Below are 14,040 nucleotides of genomic sequence, written 5' to 3' on the forward strand. Positions count from 1 at the left end.
TCTAGGACAAAAAGATAATCTTAAAATTAAGTTTATACAAAATTATACAGGAATCTTAAAAATGTTTGGTTCCTTGTTTATTTGATGTAGTAGCTGATACTTACGTAGAATATATAAGGTTGAATTTTATGGACATTTTTATTTGTAATAGACTCTCTTGGGGCAGTGGGGGGAGATGCTCCACTCCCCTTTCAATAACTGTGATCTCTGTAATTATGTCTCCTACTTCAGAGGGTATAAATACAGGAATGGCCACTCTTTCTTGTAATTTTATAAATAGCTTTGTTTTGTCACCTGCAACCCTGTGACTCACCCACATGTTTTAGAAGTTGTTAGAGATTTGTTTTTATGTAGCTAGTTTACCAGAAATAGTTGAAGTTTCCTGTAATTTGTAATGATGAGTATATATGCTGATCTATTATGGTGCATTGTACAATCTGCTCTAAGCATGTTATGCAGCTTGTATCCCAGAGCTGGTATCATAATAACCAAGGATTAACAGGTTTACATCTTGTGTGCTGACTTTTTAAACAAACTTTTTTTTTTAAGTGTACCATTTTCCTTTGAAATTTTTAAATTGTGTGTGAAATGTCCTTTTTCCCAAAACAATTGCAGTATTCAGCACAAACCCCTTCTTATTTAGTTGTGAAAAATAGGTGTAGGTTACCTTCTAACTTGCATTCAATCTAGCACAAGCCTTTATATCCTCCCTTTCCTTTCCTCTTCTCCTTTCTCCCCAAAACAATTAAAACAAGAAAAAAAAAAGTAGCAAAATAGCTCATTCAGAACTGATGTTGTGAGTGTTGTCCAGTACTCACAATCTTGCATATGATAACGAGTTTCCATGTAGTTACACTGATAACTTTGTGAAACAATTCTCTGGGTTAATTGGTGGGGAAGTAAACGAAGAATCTATTTGTGTTGCCAGCAGTATAATATGAGGCTCTCTTTTATTGTTACAGCACACCATTCAATGTTTCCTATAGTAAATTAGGAAATAGATTCTAAGTAAGAGATTAACAATATTTAAACATTGTTTATTAGAGCATGTATTTTATCATCAGGGAAATCTGAATTGCACAGATCCCTCAATTTTTGTGCAAGATGGAAAATGTAGTAAGGTGTACTAATTGTAGAATTTCAAATTGTGTTACAAAGTACCATGCATAATAATTTTTCACTGAAAGTCATGCTAACAAGCTACAGAATGATAGTATCACATACCAGAAATACGTGGAAAATCCCATTTTATATTTATTTTCCAGGGGAGTGAAACCACTTGTATTTTGTCTTATATTAGCATCACAAATTAGAAATAATCTTCTCTGATCGTATTATCATACATAAATTGCTATAAAAATATTTAGGACACCAATACAATGAAGCATAAAAATACTTTAATGTTATTTTATATAGACAGCTTGTGGAGTTGATTTGTTTGCATGGTTCTTGTAGTATTGGTTGAATTTAAATCAAAATGCTTCGTAGCAGCGGGATGATAGGAAGCAATTTTCTTGTAAATTTTAAAGGCATGGATTATTTTTAGAAAAGATTTACCATAAAACATTTGCCTGCTCATTTGCATTGTAATAATTTTGAACGTCTTTCCAGCACATGCATATTTTATAGCAATGCTGGTACCTGAGCTGAGCACTGGGAAAACCCCAAAAGATTTAGGCATATTTATGTGCTGTTCTTATTTTCTATAATAAAATGTAATACTTCTGTATCAGTTAATATTGTAAATTGCATAATAAATTTATCTGGTGTTTATCTAATATGTCAAACAACAATGGTATATTTGTAGACACTGAATGTACAAACAATCTCCTTAGTCACAACTGTACTGGTTTAATGATGTGGCTTGTGCTATTGATACTGTCATAGTGGGTATATTTAAAACCTTGAATGAAAGCAATGTCTCTAAAAGTGAGGGATTAATAGTCCTGAACACCAGCTGTGTCAGTGCACCCACGTCGTCACCTGCAGCAGCCCTGCTATTGCATTCTCTAGAATTTTTACTTTCTGTATAAACGTGCTAAATTAGTATAATGGATTTGAGTCTGGGACTTCGGCTTAGTGGCTAAAGTGGGGAACTCTCTATTCTATTCTTGACGCTGCCATTGACTCACTAGATACCATTGGAAATCCTCCCATTTTTGGTTCAATTTTCCCATGTGTCAAATGTGTGCAATAATACTTACCTATTCCTTAGGGTAGTAAGGCGATTTTTAAGCCAAATATTGATCCCCTTAATATTATATGTGAAGTCACTGGATCTGACTACGTAATAAGACAAGCAGAATTTATCCAAGGATTTGACAAGTGTTCAGAGGTCCTTGGGTGGAAGATGAATTTTTGATATTTACACAAATAAGGGACTTAACTTTCAATTGTGACTGCTCTTAGAGGTGAATATGGGGCATATTCCATACTAATTCACTGCGTAGCGTAGCCCTACAGTCCTGTTGCAGTTCTGTCGTTATTTCCACTTGTAAATGTTTTGTCCATCTCGGTGTTAAAAATGAATTTTGGGCAGACCTTGTCTTCTGGTTTCTTAGTGTGGGAGCACATTTTTAGCAGTCTTTAAACTAGAAGGAATTATGTTTGAATAGTGTCATACCAAATGTTTGAAAATTCAAACCTTTGCTTAGTGTCCTAATATTCAAATATAAGTAGGGACACCTCTTTAACTTTCATTGTTTAAATTTCAAACACTTCCTACTTAGAATGAGTTTAAAAAAAAAAAGGCAAAATAAAATCTTCATATGCTGTTAGTTCCCAGGCAGTGCAGCTACTCCATGTGTTCAACAGCAAGTTATGTGAGACATAAGCATGATGTCCTGTTGATGCACTCCTGCAGTTGAGCTTAACCACATGCTCAGTAGTATGCTATTACGTCCGATGTTTTCTTGGTGGTTAGTTGTTTGTCTGGTGTGGTGTGCTTAAAGCAGAGTTTGCCAACCTGTGGGTCATGACCTTGTGTTTGCAGGTGGACAGAAAAATATCTCCCTGGCTTTCAACTCTTGAGTCCTATCTCCACCTTGCTGTTTCCTTCAGTGGCTTTGCTCCTGTTTTTATTTCCAGGTAAAAGCCCTTCAGCTAGGACTGTTGGCTGACTCATCTAGCTTTCTATCTAATCCACCACCATCACCCCCTCCCTGCCCCTTTTCATACCTATCTGCCTTGTGGAATAGAGAGCAGCTAGAGTGGGCAGAGAAGAGGCTGAGTTGGCAGTGAGGAGATTCAACCACCTTGATCAGCCACCTGAACCTGGTTCTTCCTCATCCCCCGTCCCATAATGGGTCATCCTTGAGGGGGCCATTTAAGGATCTGGGGCAAAAATTGGGGATTGGTCCTGCTTTGAGCAGGGGGTTGGACTAGATGATCTCCTGAGGTCCCTTCCAACCCTGATATTCTATGATTCTATGATTCTATAATGAGTCAGATCAGAGTAAGCACTGGGCAGAGGCAATTCTTGAAGCAAGGAGAAACAGTGAGACTCTTAAGGTTTTTGCCCTAATTTTTCATTCATTCTGCTCTACTGTTGATAAATATTTAAACACTGGATCATTTTAAACAGCAAATGTTCAAATTAGACTCAACTGAACTATTTTTAGTTTTTTAGTTTAGTTTTTTGTAGTTTAGCTTCCTTTAAATTCCAAATGATAAGCGCTCCTTTTTGTTCTAAATTGTTGTAATAAAGTCGTTTAATAATTGAAAAATCACCACACCCAGGTTGTGTCTAAAAGTAAGTTTTCTTTAAAAACAAATTTCAGAGTAACAGCCGTGTTAGTCTGTATTCGCAAAAAGAAAAGGAGTACTTGTGGCACCTTAGAGACTAACCAATTTATTTGGGCATGAGCTTTATTTGAGAAAGCTCATGCCCAAATAAATTGGTTAGTCTCTAAGGTGCCACAAGTACTCCTTTTCTTTTTGCGAATACAGACTAACACGGCTGTTACTCTGAAACCTGTCATTATGTAAGGCACTGCATTTAGCCGTATGGAGTGGAAATCTATCAACTTTAAAAACAAAGTAGCATATTTATTGCTACAGGAGATATCCTAGTGATCTAAACTTCAGATTTGGAATAACTAGACTCCTTGGAAGCACACAATTATATTTCAATGCAGTGAATTTAAACTATTCATCTTTTTACAATAAACTGAGTACCATGTAATTTACCATTTGAGCATATTTGGGATGGAAATAAAGCAGAGCTCCTATTTGTGCATTCAGGATTCCATGACACTGCTCATAAGAATACATCATTGTCCTGGTGTCCTTGGCCATTGTTTCCCTACTCTACTATTGTACAGCGTCATGTTTATGGTTGCCAACATATATCCCATACGTCACTGCACTTCTATGTGTTATGTCTGGGGTTTTTTGGTAGCACTTTGAGGAGCCTTAAGAATGAATAATACTCAGTTACTGTTTTTCTAATAAAGATGTGCTTTTGGGAATAGCACATAAGAGTAGAATTAAATAAGGTATTTAATTTACAAATCATAGTTTGGGTTATACCTTAAGCAGCTGTTTTCATATTTGTAGCTGACTCCATTTAGTTTAACTGCATAAATTTGGATGTGTTCATCTAGAGCTGGGCATATAATTAGCACTTGGTATTTTTCTGAATACCACTAAAAATAAAAAAAATTGATATTGAAGTATGATTCGCAAGGCTTATTAGGTAGCTTCTAGCTTCCCAACATTGTGTGTTTAACTTTTTCTCTCTTGGGTGTCAGGAATTGGCTATGAGTATTTTTATTCTTCATTCTGATTGGCCTTTGGCATTGTCTTTCCCCTCCACTCTTTATGCACCTCCAGTTTGACTCACTTTCTCCCCATATCAGAATATTTCTGATCTTCCGTTGATGGCTTTTAACTTTTTATATATATTAAAAGCCACTCGAGGCATCACAATAAAACATACTGCCTGAATAGTCCACACTGTACAATAAACTTGATGGAAATTCTTTTTCAGACTTTTTTATAACAGCTAAGCATTTCAAAAGATTAAATTCTAATTCAATGCACTCTTTTTGCTGTTTTTTAATGCTACAAACAGTCAGGTCTAAAAGTAATAAAAAGAAAAAACTGGAAATGCTTAGATCTTGACATTGTTTTCTGTAGGTGGATTTTACTTCTCACAGAGTCATAGAGTTTATGCCAAAAAAGACCACCACATCAGCTTGTCTATCACAGGTCACCAATACCACCCACTACCTGAATATTAAACCCAACAACTAAAATTAGGCCAAAATATTACATTTAACAGGAGACTAGACTGTTATGTGCCCAGGCAGAGAATCGGAGGGACTGAGGTGCACCAGTGTCCAAGGCCCCTGCAATGTAAGGGAAATGATTACGTGAGATATACCTAGATAGTCCTGTCCCAGATCATAAAGTACTTCTTTTCTCCTTCCCTCTCCATTTAAGAGTAGTGACTAAAGGCTTGTCTACACACAAATTTTGTACAGATTTAACTGTATCTGTTTGGAAACCGATTATAGTTTAAGATTTATGCCACCCCTATTGTGGATGCATTTGTAAGGTGTTTATTAAGTCAGATATAGTTAAACTGGTACAAAAACTGTGTAGAAAAGCCTTAAGGTGCCTCCTTCTTGGCCTTCTCTCTCAATCCTGTGCTCTCATATCCTACTATGCCACAAAGCCCATGCTGCTTTGTTCGCATTTTAAATACCCTGCTGGAAATAACCCTGAGGGCTATAGAATAAGAACTGGTTATCCCAGATAACCAGATGTGTGTGTTAAACAACTAGATTGTAAGCTCTTTGAGACAGGGACTCTTTTCATTGTGTGTGTTCTGTTCTTTGTCTAGTGAGGCTCTAATTACTAATTGGGGCCTCTAGAAGTGAAGAGAATTCTTAATAATAAAAAATTGGAACTGGTAAGAAGCCTCTTAACCCTTATCTGTCATTCACATTTTGTAGTTTCCCATCATTCAAGTTGTCTAGTTGTGTTTTAAGCTCCTTTAAACCATTAATTTATTAGAACAGTAACAAAAAGGAGTAGGAGTTCAGGGTCTCCAGTAGGCTTGGCCTTAGAAACTTATGCCTAATTACAAAATGTTACTTGAGTTATTTTAATTCAGAAAACTTCATTTCATTGTGCTTTGCATTTATATAAAATGAGAATTACTACCTTTTTATCAGTGTTGGGTTAGCATTTAAATGTGACTGTTGTTCAAGACTGAACAATTACAAAAGAAAAATGAAATTTAAGCAGAAATAAAACAAAAATAGGAACTATTAAAAAACCAGGCAATTTTAAATGTACATATACTAGGTAAGTGCTGGGCCAGTTCTTGAAGCATCTTGTTTTTCATTATCATCTTTCTTTATCTGCTTCAACTGATTTGTCTATATCTTTGTCGTCATCATCAGTATCTCCTTGTTCTTCATCTGATGAATACGGAGTTTAATCTTCATCTGCCATTTTCTTCTCTAATAGTAAATTGTGATACATGGTCACCAGTTTCCCAGCAGTGGAGGTCTTCAATCTATTTTGGGTTTTTGAATGGATGGTTCCTCAAACTGACCAGTTTCATTCTGCACATGCAGTTGAATGCTGAAGTGTTAAAAAGAATTTCTGCCACTGTAGTTAAAGAGCAGGGAGGACACAACCCTTTCCAGCGTGATGAAGGAGCAAACTCTTTTTATTCAACTGCTGGGATTGCACTTCAAATTGTTTTATGTCTTTTTGCTTTATAATTTGCTACCTCCATCAGAATTGCTTGTTTGTATTTTCTTGAAATTGGCAAAAGCCACCAGGAGGTCACAGTGTGAATGAAATACATCATCAGAAAGGTCTTGTCCCTGAAAATGTGCTCCAGATGGTAGGCAACATTATGTGTTGCAGTGATCACTTGATTTTTTTGTGATTTTATTTTGTTGTCATTTTCTCTTTAGCTTTTGTAAGTGGACTGTATTCATTCTCACAAATATGTTTCTTGACATTCAAGAACTCCTTCGTGGCATCAGACAGTGTATAACTATCATTATCCATATTCTGAATGGACTGAGCTTATGGGTTCCAGCAGTGAAATGAATTTTGAGTTTAGCATCCAAAAGATACTGTCATCAAAAATGTGAGTGTGGATACTCGGGGGGGGGGCATCATCCAGCCAATTGTTTTTCAACAGCAGCTGATTGAAGACCCTTCTTGCATCTTTGAGACATTTAATAGAGATTTCCTGTTGAGTGTGACATGGCTTGCTCAGGGTGGATAAAATCAAGGGCTGTACTAAGCGATGATGAAAAATGGCTTCTAGTACATGTTTGCTTTTGAAAATCTGGACAATACTTTTTACTTTTGACACATGATGAGAAGTTGTCAGATCTTTAACATCACCAGTGAAAAGCTACATTATCTGGGCAGCACATCCATAACACAAAAGGTCTGGATACTGATTTATTAACAGAGCCCAGGCAGCTTTCATATTAGCTGCATTGTCAGTCACAACTGAAATTCCCTTCAATGGACCCAGTTCTCTGATTGCATTTTTAAACTGGTCAGCAATATATTGAGCCATGTGGTGAAACTCAGTTATGCATTGATTGTGGAATTACAACCATGAAGTTGATTACGTTCTCATTGTGATTGTCGTACCATCCATCAGACACTAAAAACACATGAGGAGCTTGTGCAATAAGAATACCAACTCTTTTTCACGTTATCCATTTTGAGATTCAGAAGACTTCCTGCAACCATTTCCTACTTGACATTTTGTAAATTGGATACAACTTATGAAAAAATTCTAGACTATAAGGATTTTCAACCATACGACATTATGTATTGCTGGCATGAATAGCTCTAGCAAACATACAATCAGGTTTGTTTTTCTGGTCATTGGACATTCTGTTCAAAAACGTCATAATACCAATTTGATGAACATCTGAAGACTTTCCTGAATTAGGAGTTTTTGATGCTCTAGCAGTTGAAGTAGTAAAATTTGTATTAAAAGATGAAGAAATGGAATTAGCCTCACTTTAATTGTTTCATTACTGTTTTCATCAAAAGACTCCATGCTTTCTGATGCTGCTGCCAAAAGCAAAGTAGGGAAATGCACAGAAGAAAACAAATTTTGTGGCAGACTAATTTTCCATTTCTTGGTTTGACTGGACACACACATCACAAAAATTCAACAAGTGTTTCTCCATTCTGTCTACATGAGTGTCATACTCAGAAGAACAGAAATGTGCAGTTAGCTTTAAGTTTTTCCGTGTCTGGTTAATTTGTATGGATTTTTAAATTTTTTTTATTTAGGCTTTCCTGGACTCTGTATAATTCATTGTCACTGTTATTAATGTCTCACTACTTCTGGGATGCCCTCTAGATTATGAAGTATCTCTTGTATTTCAATCAACCAGTAGCCATTCAGTTCTATTTCTAACTGCTGCTATCCCAGAAGATTCCAACCAATGAATGTTTTAGGTCATATGCTGCCCCTTCTTTCCAGGACCCCTATAGACTTCTAGATAACATGAAGAGAAAGGGAAGCAGACATCCCTATAGCAAACCAATGGACTCATAAGCAGCAGGAGGAGGAACAGAATAGAAAGGGAGGTTCCTCTGCCAAGATGTGATGTCCTCTCATTAGCATAGAACTTTTCATATTATCAGTAATAGTTGGCTGAGGATATGTATCATGACTGGGACAAGAGTGGTCAGATCTAGTGGTAGGGACAGGAGTTGGGAGCCAGGTTGAGTCAGGTACCGGTATATCAGAGTCTGAGACAGGCCAGGGAGTGAACTGATGATCAGGTGTAGGGGGGCATGCAGGGTCAGGTTACCAGGAGATTGGGATCAGGCGCCGGGTTACAGACAGCCATCAAAGAGCAAAGGTGAGGGCAAACCAGGGTCAGAAGCTGGAGACTAATCACAACCAGGGGTCTGGAGCAGAGACAGGCAGGCAGTCTGTGTCGTTGCTCAGGAAGCTCCCCTTCACGGCTTCCTTGTTTAAGTACTGGTATTGGCCACTCGGGGGGCTGTGAGGGCCACCACTCAGGTCCTGCTGGCCTGTACTTCCTACCAAGCCCAACCTCACAGGGTCCTCCCATGGGAGCTCAACTTGAGCCTCCTACGCTGATGCGGAGGATCAGCAGCTGAGAACCCCCCTGGTCCAGCCCTGCAGGTTCTAATGATATGTGGGCGGGAGGGAGGTTATGAATGGGATATTTGTTGAGAGGTGGAGTGGTGGTTTATTTACATGGGCATTTAATGTGGGTTGTTTGCTTTGAAAGTGCGGGAGAGGTGCTGGGGCAATTAAAAGCTGTGATCCTTTTGTTTAAGGAAGAGGCTTAATGTTTGGACATTTTTTCCTCTCTGTGTTGGGAGAGGGGGTTTAATGACTGTGAACCCTCCTCTCCTCCCACTCCCTTCTGAGTTATTTCTTTGGGTCAAGAAGCGTGATTTTTAAATTTACTGTGCTTTGAAAACTGCCATGTACATTAATTATATAAAAATACATAATACGTAATGCCTTTGTTCTAGAAGATTTCATGACACATCTAGAAGATGCTTAGCTTTCAATTGGTTCACCTTTTTCCCAACAGGTGGCATTAGCATATAATAAAGGGTATTGAGCAAGACATTGAAGTAGGCTTGGTAATAGATGGCACCGTGGTGCAGTCAAAAAGATATGCCCCCACCTACATCTGGACATTCTTACAGGAGTATTTGACAGGTGGTCAAATAGGGGGCTAGTTATTGGTCAGATGATATTATTTGGCCGGTCAGTTGACCGGCTTGCCAAGCCTAGCCTTGCTGCCAGGCTTCATGGAATAGCGTAGGGCACATGCTATATATAGTCCAATGTATTTAACCCTGGAGCAGAAAACTGGGGAGCAAGAAGCAGCTGCAGGCCAGTTCCCAGCAGAGCAGGGAGACTAAACAGAATGTTAGATGCTTGGCTGCAGCAAACTGGCAAATTCTGTGGCAAAAGTTCTGATTTTGTGTTATACTGGAAAAATGCCAAATTCCATTGTTGTAGATTTGCATAGTCCACAGAGCTCTGGCTGAAACAATTCAGGCAGTTCACATGTCTTAGCTATTATTTCAGATTGTCCATAGAGTCAGACAGATATCACTACTTTGGTTTATGCTCGCTCCTGGTTTGAGGTTATGTCTGTGACCATGAAGGCTATAAACATTTTTATTTAAAACCAAAAAAAAAGAGAGAGAGAGAGAGAGGAAAGGTAGGGTTGTCATGATTCCTCAAACCTCTTTGTGACCTCCAGACTGAGAATCCCTGTTCGAATACAAAAGGCAGTTAACATGGAATATTCAACTGAGGTAGTGGAAGAAGCTGCTAATGTTGGTTATTATTTGTAAGAAAGAGGGCAGGAGCCAATAGCCAGTAGAGCAGAAAGTAGATGCGACTCACATACAAAGAGTCCCCAGTCAGGAATCAGGGCTCTACTGTACTAAAACTGCCTGTGTGTACACATGCACGCGCACAAAAGTAGTCTGAAATCATTAGTATCTGATGATCCACGCAGATCTGGGTATTGCCAAGCGGGGAGGATAACTCGGATTCCTCTTTCTCCCTCCATCCCTGTCTCTCCTGGTGCTACAGTACCTGCTGAGTGTTCTTGTTTGGTACTGTTATCAGTAGAAAATATTGTCGTGTCTAGCTTGGGAGCTGCATTGGATTCAGTGGATTTCCCTGCTTCCTTTTGAGGAAGCATGCTGTTAACATAGAATCATAGAATATCAGGGTTGGAAGGGACCTCAGGAGGTCATCTAGTCCAACCCCCTGCTCAGAGCAGGACCAGTCCCCAATTTTTGCCCCAGATCCCTAAATGGCCCCCTCAAGGATTGAACTGACAACCCTGGGTTTAGCAGGCCAATGCTCAAACCATTTTAGTAGTGTTTCTTTTTTATATTAACCCTAAAATGTTGATAGTTGATGAAAGTAACATATAGCACAGACTAGAGCTGTGTAGGAGCCATGTGGCCTTCCTCACTGCACAGATGTAACCCTTTGATGTATTTATCAGAGGTGTAGACTCCTAAAAGAAGCATGTTCTGAGCCTTGGAGCCAGACCTTCTGATGTTCTATTTTCAGAAGATATTTAGTGTATTTTAAAGCTTCTGTCTCTCACAGTATTTGAAAACTTTTGCCTTTATTTGTATTGAGAGCCTAGAGATTAATGTAATGATGGGATATGTGTACTAATGGCTAAACTAAATCTAGCAAACTCCTGTAAAAGCAAATTTTGAAACCAAGTTGTAAAATAATCAGAACTGCCTGATCTATTCTAATATCTGTCAGTGAAACAAACTAGCATGTGGTATTGAGCCATTCATTAAAAACTCCCCACACTTGTAAAATGTCTCAGTACTACACACCGTTGATGTTCTATACATTCATCAGTTTCAAAAGAACAGTACCGTGGATCAAACAGATATATATTCTTCTTATAAAGCTAGGTAGCATGTGTTAAACATCTTAAACTTAGGCTTTTTTAAACATTTAATATTTATTAAAATGCTTTATAAAATCTAGGTGCAGAAAATATATTATTTCATAATGTATGTATGTTTTTTTTTTTTTTAAACAGACGGGGGTCCAAAAACAGAGAGCAGCGCTGGCTGTAGGTAAGAATTTTAACTTCTCTATCATTGTGTAAGTGCATTGATGGGGAGAGAATTGGCCAAGGGAATTAAAACTATAAGCTTTTAAAAGATAGCAAATGGAAGAAAATTGTTAAGCTAGCATTAATTGTATCTTGAAGGAAAAGCCCCAATTGGCTACTTTGATTTTAGAAATGTACAAAGCTCATTGGGAATTACTTAGATTTTCAGACTAGAAAGGAATGACTGAAACTTATTATTGGTTGTTTGCAGTGCTATTGCAACCATGTTGGTCGCAGGGTAGATGAAAGAATGTCTTTTATTGGACCAACTTCTGATGGTGGAAGATGGAAGATACAAGCTTTTGAGCTGCTTATCTTCCACCATCAGAAGTTGGTCCAATAAAAGATATTACCCCACCTACCTTTTCTCTCAGTTATTCATTGCCTTACTTTTAACCTTCAGAAGGTAGGAGAGAGTATAAATATGCTTGATCTACTAATTTTTTTCATTAAGATGCACTTTACACACTATCTTGCCAGGGAGAAAACAGATAAAGGAGTCTTTTGCTTCTGCGTTGCTCCTTCAATATCCTAACACAGTCTTCAACTTAATAACAGTGAAGGAATAAGAAGATAACTTGAAGAAAGCTAATTAAAATGGCTTTCATTTAAAGAAACATGGGCTCTGAGCATGTAAATCATTGATAGCCTTTAAAAATGATAATGACCTTCAAGGGCAGTGTTTCTTAAACTCTTTGGAAGACCAAACAAAGAGAAAACTAATTGCTTCAGATCTTTGCAACACACTAAAAATGCTTTCTTAATGTGGCTACAGTGGCATCTGCTTTAGGATCTTTCCTAGACCAGATGTTTTACCTTCAAAACAAGCAACATCTTCTACCACCTTTAAGATTCTGTGAAATGGGGTGTGCACTATAGATACTCTATCTTTTTAGCTTTTTATCTTGCAGTCATATAAGTTAGCACATAAAGCATAGTTGTATTGTACCTCCATGTTTATCTGGTGTTGTGCCAACAGAGGCCCAGCAGTGCTGGCTGTCTCTTAACTAGAGATGCTGAAGAAGATACCACTGGCACCGGATAGAAGAAGAATGAACCTTACCTCTTAGTTTTGATGCATCATCAAGAAAGTGTTTGAATCATTGGGTGGGAAATTAGCTACATCTGTCCTGTCTGATTAGTGTTGGGAGTAGTGTCAAGAAGACTCTTTGTTACCAATTAAACTAATTGTCTTATTTAAGGAATAAGAATGTAGGGGGATAGGAACATATTTTATGAGATTGTTCTATATAAAGAAGTGTGGCACTGAGGGATTTAAGTCACTTTCCTAATGTCACATGGGAAGTCTGTAGCAAAGCTGGGAATTGCCTCGATTGCCTGGGTCCTGGTCCAGTGCCTGAACCATAAGTCCATCTTTCCTTTCCATTCTTCAGCTTCAGTTAAGAGTTCTTACTAGTAACACTGTAAAAACATAGTCACTAGTGAAATAATTGATTGGTGCACAGTGTAATATAGTAATGGCGAGGAATTTAACTGATTTTTAGATATCTGCTTATTTCAAACGTTAAGTGTTCATCTCAGTTCCTGGGAGACTTCAGTTCAGTAATGTGTGACCATGCAGGTAATTGCGTGTTCTCACCCCATATTTGGTAACTCAACTGTGCCTAGCTTCTTGCTTTTCTTTTCTTTCTTTTTTTTTTTTTTTCAGTTGTTGACTTTTGTAGTCTCTTCTCCTCTTGATGGAAAAGAGCTTTTTATGTATATACATTGTCCACACATCAAAAAGGGTTAAACCTTTTTGTGTTTGCATACTTGTCTCACATTTTTTTTACAAGAAGGTTTGATTTTTCACTGACACCTATAAATCTAATTTTAAGTACTTTGTAGTGAGATTCCTGGCAGTTCTGATATTGGCTGTCTCCTCACTAAAAATCAGATATACGAAGCAGGGAATATTTTCATAGTCTACAAGATCACAAGTAGGTGGAATTTAGAATTATGAGGAAATAGTAATATATGTAAGTCAAGAGAACTTTCTCAGTATTTGCTTTAGAATGTGTGCAGGGAAACATAAAGAAGTTTTTTACAGAAGAAGTGGTATAAACTGCCCCTTATGGTAGTGACTTGGCACAGTTCAAGGACCAGATTCCGAGCAAGTGAGCTGCCATACCAAATCAAGAACAAAACCTCTCAAAATATAATGGGGCAAGTTAATACAAATATGAACGTCCAAGTGTTTGTTTCCATTTAATTCTACTCTTTTTCAAAGTTTTCATCTATTTTAATCAATAAAACACTGGCTTCCTTTGGAGATGGAGCCTTTCTTTTAGAGCTGCAACCCAAATTTAAAAAGTGGGGCACTGTTGGGCCAACATTTTAAAGGATCGCTGTTGTCCCTCTAGCTTTTGCC

The 14,040-nt window shown here is 37.8% G+C and overlaps 1 protein-coding gene across 5 annotated transcripts in view; it reads left to right on the plus strand.

Moving 5' to 3' along the window:
- CYRIB (CYFIP related Rac1 interactor B) overlaps positions 1-14,040 on the plus strand; it is a 156,089-nt gene that overhangs the window by 81,595 nt on the left and 60,454 nt on the right. For 2 of the 5 annotated variants that reach the window (XM_073330130.1, XM_073330126.1), the window contains exon 2: positions 11,595-11,631. The exons of 2 other annotated variants lie outside the window; for them this stretch is intronic. The gene's annotated coding sequence lies outside the window, so the exon portion shown is untranslated. The remainder of the gene's footprint in view (positions 1-11,594; positions 11,632-14,040) is intronic. One more of the 5 variants, XM_073330127.1, reaches the window with a different exon arrangement.

The sequence above is a fragment of the Lepidochelys kempii genome, chromosome 2 (assembly GCF_965140265.1).
Source record: "Lepidochelys kempii isolate rLepKem1 chromosome 2, rLepKem1.hap2, whole genome shotgun sequence".
Taxonomy (NCBI): Eukaryota; Metazoa; Chordata; order Testudines; family Cheloniidae; genus Lepidochelys; species Lepidochelys kempii.